This window comes from Thermobia domestica, chromosome 8 (assembly GCF_964235325.1).
Source record: "Thermobia domestica chromosome 8, izTheDome1.hap1.1, whole genome shotgun sequence".
NCBI lineage: Eukaryota > Metazoa > Arthropoda > Insecta > Zygentoma > Lepismatidae > Thermobia > Thermobia domestica.
This window is the reverse complement of record NC_137461.1, coordinates 255,044,333-255,049,811: the sequence shown is the minus strand read 5'-3', so window position 1 is coordinate 255,049,811 and position 5,479 is coordinate 255,044,333. Positions and strand designations below refer to the sequence as shown.

General features: G+C 35.8%; 2 pseudogenes; both read right to left on the bottom strand.

The window, feature by feature from the left end:
* Positions 1 to 1,354: 1,354 nt before the first annotated feature.
* Positions 1,355 to 1,861, bottom strand: LOC145692553 (histone-lysine N-methyltransferase SETMAR pseudogene; annotated as a pseudogene).
* Positions 1,862 to 2,070: 209 nt separating this feature from the next.
* LOC145692552 (histone-lysine N-methyltransferase SETMAR pseudogene) lies at positions 2,071 to 2,406 on the bottom strand (annotated as a pseudogene).
* Between the last annotated feature and the right edge of the window lie 3,073 nt (positions 2,407 to 5,479).

The following is a 5,479-nucleotide window of genomic DNA, read 5'->3' as shown; positions in this document are numbered from 1 at the left end:
TTCACGCAGTACTCCCGTTTCCTCCCACATTTTCATTCCAATTCTTCAATCATCGTTCGGGTAAATAAGATCATAATCCGAAATCTTCAAACCTGCACCAAGACAGACATGTTATTAATCAACAAATATTTTTTTGTTAAGTTACAAGTGAATAACTTTAAAGTTTTATAATTTGTAACGTTTTTTTTTTTTTCGATCATTCCTCGTATGAATATACTGTAAATTTCCAAGGGATGGAAATTTAATGGTTTTCATAAGCTATCCTAGTTTTCATTTTCTGAAAATTTGAAACCCTAGTCATGACCCTATGTTTCACTATAACGATTTTATTAGCTAATTTTTAATATTTTTTTTTATCATTCAGATACACAAAGCGACGCATCTCTTTCCAATTTACAAATAAAATTATCTAAAATTCCAAACTATTCCTTTTTCTCTTGTTTACTTCATCCACAAAGTCAATAAATTACGTACTCTTACTCAGACTCACGCACGCTGAGAGAACAAATATTTGTTGTTACTTATTTTAAATGTGAATGTAATGTACGTAAAACCGCAAGCAAGCATTACGTCAATCGAACTTTTAACTTTCGAAGAGACGTGACGAAATCAGTCTATAATTACTGTCAATGTCGTAAGCAACGTGGCAAAACACGACATAAGCTTTGGATCAATTGGAATCTTAGAATAAATACTATATACAGTGTGACATCATATGACGTGCTTGGCAACGTGGTAAACAGGCCGTGTCGAATTTTTTCAGTGAACTTCGGATTCGATGAAAATATTCCAATGAATGCATTACAACATTGCCTTTCCCTTGAAAGAATCGATTGTTTATTTTTGTGAATTGATTGCTATATATATGTAGGTTAGAAGTAAAATAGAATTACACGAAGCATGAATCTAAACATGATTAGAGAAAGAGACTTTTCATTTGGCAACTTCTCTCTTTTTACAAATGTTTATGTTAAGATAATTTTGTTTGTTTACCTGTTAAGAGTCAAATCGTATAACTTAAATTTTAGGCAATTCTGCAGTAACTACGTATCTGAAATTTTGTACATATATAAAAATCCAATGGCAATTCAACACAATAATTACACACAAACAAACAATATATTCACATTAAAATACCACATACGTAAATGTGACAGTCAGACATTCGACATAGTATCTGATGAAGCCAAAGTATTAGTTGGTCAAACTGTTACACGTATCTAGTATTTTAATATGAATATACAGATTGGCCCAAAGGTAAAATATACAGACCTGCATTGATCAAGTATGACATTTTAATTTATTACCAGGTAACCAAAGAAGTTCGTGCGGTTTCACTACAAAAAAGAAAAGTTTAAAAAAATGCGTTTCCCTTAAGTTTATTCCGCAAAATATCCACATCCGCGTCTACAACCTTCTCCCATCGTTTTACAAGCCTATAGATGTCATTTTTGAAGAAATTTTTGTGTTGGGACTCAGAAAACTGCGCCATCGCGTTTTCAACCTCTTCTCGAGTTTTGAATTCTCGATTGCGCATATGGTTGTCTGATGGAGCAATGTCTGGTGAATACGCTGGATGTGGCAGAAGTTCCCAGCCGAGAGAAGAAATCACCTCCGGGGTCATCTTTGCTGTATGAGGTCTAGCGTTGCCTTTGTGGACAAGAACACCCTTTCTATTCACTAGTGGAAGTTGTTTTTTGGCAAGCTGTTCAGCTACTCTCTGAAATTGTGCTGAGTACACCTCTTTGGTTATGGTTTTACCACTTTCCAAGAACTCATAATGCACAATCCCAGCAGTAGTCCACCATACACACAGCATCACCTTCCGCTGATGAAGAGCAGGTTTTGCACTTAAAGGCATGGAGTTATTTGACGATAGCCAATGGTACGAGCTTTTTTTTTTTTTTTTTTTTTTTTTTTTTTTTTTTTTTTTTTTTTGTTATCGTACATTACCCACTTTTCATCACGCGGTCCAAAATTGGATACTTGTAGTTCCTAGTCAGCAAGGAAGAGCAAATGTTCAGTCGTTGGAGACGGTTCGCAGCAGTGAGCACGTGAGGATCCACTTACTCAGTTTCCAGATTTTCCAAGCTTATGTAAGTGCACACGAATGGTTTCATCGCTTGCCCCAAATCGTTGAGCAAGTTCTTGACACGTTTGACTTGAATCTTCTTCAATTGCTGCCTTAAATTGGTCCAAATCGAGAGATTTTGGTCTGCCCGATCGAGGCTTGTCTTCAAGTCTCTCATCGCCGGTTGAAAAGGTCTGAAACCACTTTTGAGCTGTCCGTTTACTAATTGTACTTTCTCCAAACGCTGCACATATTTTTCTTGCTGCTTCCGCACCTTTTGTGCCCAAGAACTCATACAGTAAACAAGCTCTGATTACTGCGTTCGACACAGACATGGTTCACTGCGAATACTTGATCTCAAACAGTCGAATGCGACCTATCTACGTTAGCCGACGTGCCAATGACTCAGCTTTCGGAAATTGTCACATACAGATACTCCTGGCGGCAGAAATGATAACTACCCCACGAAAAATAGCGGCAGGTGAAAAAACCGCACTAACTTTCTTGGATGCCTGGTAAGATAATGAATAAAATTTGCTTCGGTCTGTTTCGAGCTTAAGGCGTAAGTGAAAAGAAATTAAGAACAAATAATGAAGAAACTAAGTCAATACCTGTATGGATAACAATAAGTAAATTGTATTAAATGTCATGAGCCGATCAGGATGGGATTGTATACCTACTTTCGAGCCACCCTGTATTGTTTTGCTCAGCAAATTGTTTGTGTTTAATTAAATACAAAGCAAAGCTTCTACTTATGAAAAATATAACACTATTATAACTTCCGCTCTATAGTCCGCGTCAAGAAATGATATCGCAACGCGCTATTCCCAAACTTCCAATAAGAAAGCCAGCTTTCAGTGAGCGAATGTCGCACGTAGCAAAAGTAGTCGTTTCACTTACAATATCCAATATGTTGTAAGAACACAAAACTATTATACTAATAACATAATTACAGTATTGTCTTAATAATACAATTTTCTGTTAAAAATGTGGTGCGGATAAGTGCGTCGGGACCGTAATACGGCAAATTGTGGATGCGTTAAAATATTAAATAATACTTTTGATAAAGTGGATACTTTCAAATATTTAGGATCGATTAACAGACGAAAATCATATTCACGAAGAAATTAAATGTCGACTAAAAGCAGGGAATTCGTGTTACTATTCGGTTCAAAATCTCTTGCGGTCGCGAATTCTGTCGAGGAATTTGAAGCTTAAAATATATAAAACGATAATCATGCCTGTTGTTCTGTATGGTTGCGAAACATGGTCGCTTACTCTTAGGGAAGAACATAGACAAAGTATTTGAGAACAAGATCCTGAGAAGAATATTCGGACCCAAGAGGAACGGGAATGGGGAGTGGCGAAAACTTCATAACGAGGAATTACATAATTTATACGGTTTACCCAACATTGTTAGGGTCGTCAAGTCTAGGAGGCTTTGGTGGGCAGGTCATGTAGCTAGAATGAAAGAAAGTAGAAACGCTTTCAAAGTCTTGACTGGAAGACCCATCGGAAAACGACCATTAGGAAGACCTAGGCGCAGATGGGAGGACAATATTAAGATGGATCTCGCCGAGATAGAAATACAAAGTAGAAACTGGATGCAGTTCGCTAAGGATAGAAGTCAGTGGAGAGCTTTTGTGAACGCGGCATTGAACCTCCGGGTTCCATAGGCCATTTAGTTAGTTAGTTATGGATAATATATTTCGCTTGTTTAGGAAATTTATAAAACAAGCAAATGAATGTAAATATATTACGTTTGAGATTAGTCGCTTTTACTACGTCGCTTATAACTACATTAAGATCTATGCGAAGGATCGAATTTAGGACCCCCCAAATCGAAGGCTGGTGTCCTACAATATACAAATATAAATCATACTTCTGTGTCAAACAATTCATTTCTGCAAAGAAAAAAAAACTTTTAAAATTACTAATACAAATCGGTAAAATACGATTCTCTTTATGGCGATAAATATTAAAATTCTAAGGCTTAAGTTCGACCTTCATCCCAATAACAATACAATTAAAACGTCATGGTGGAGAAAAGCTGGTTTGATTTAGATCATTAGTTAACCTAGGTCATTGTTACATGCTCAGCGTCCTGTCATGGAATGTCGTCACAATAAACAGTTTATAATTTAGTACACTACAAATTTCAAAACACTACAATGCATCAATTTATGTTCCACACACACAAACGACAAATACAGACGCGAACGGTAAAGGTGCTGTATGGCAGGGGATGGTTTTGTAACACAATGAACATGTTATATAAATCATCCAGTGGTTATTCATCCAACCTTGTAAATGCATGCAGTTTTTTCAAGAAATTTGTCTATAAAGTTGACCATACATTTATTTGGAATGGTAAGTTACCGACTTCGCCCAAGCAATAACCAAGATAAGATTTTAAAAAATCAGATTGATGTCAAAATTATTTTTAGTCTCATTTAATCATTCAACTGGTTGGCAAGAAAGAGATTTTCCTTTTTTGCTGCAGGGAAAATAATTCCAAAATTAAAACGTTCAGCTTGTAGGGGGTAAAGGCCTACCAGCCAAGTTGTGGCATTCAGCACATCAGCTCCCATTGCCGTTAACGCTAGATTTCTAGATTGGAGTTAGTTACTTCTTTTTTCATTAGCTCTCCAATTATCCTCACGACGATGGGTGAATGCTGCAATCCAAACACTATCTGGTGAGGATGAATGGTCGCCCATTTGTTCTGTGACCTGATCCGACACTGCTTGATTTCGCTGATCTCGTCAGAAGCGTTATTCGAGTGCGGGTAGGGCGTTGCCATTATTTAAAATTAATTACCTCAATTAATAGTGATCTCCAAATAATCATCTGTATTTAATAAGCCACAAACTGAAATACTATTTATAACTATGATATACCTGAAATGTACAGTATTAATTATGTCACACACACATACATATTATATATCACATCAACGAGTATTTTGCAGTGATTCTGGAATTCGTGATAGAAAACTCAGAAACTGGCCACAAACTTAGTTATAATAATAATAATAATAATAATAATAATAATAATACTTTAAAAAGCTATTATTGGACAATTCTAATTTATACAGTACCCGGAGGACACACACTCATACATTATATAGTCTAGATCTCACTATACTGTTGTAAATTTCATCGTCTGAATACTTTTAATATACTGGATATTTGTAAAAATATTAAATTTTCTTAACCATTCTTCTAAACAATATTACTTATGTTTTGCATTAAGGTGTAATTACTCTTTTGGAGTAAATATTCGCCAGCATGAAGTTGCGGTTCGTGCGATTTTCTTTGCTCGCAAAGTCCTATAATACATATGGCCTATTCTTTCTCAAAGACTTTCAATTCGCATTTGTACCTCACGATTAATGAGAAATAGTGA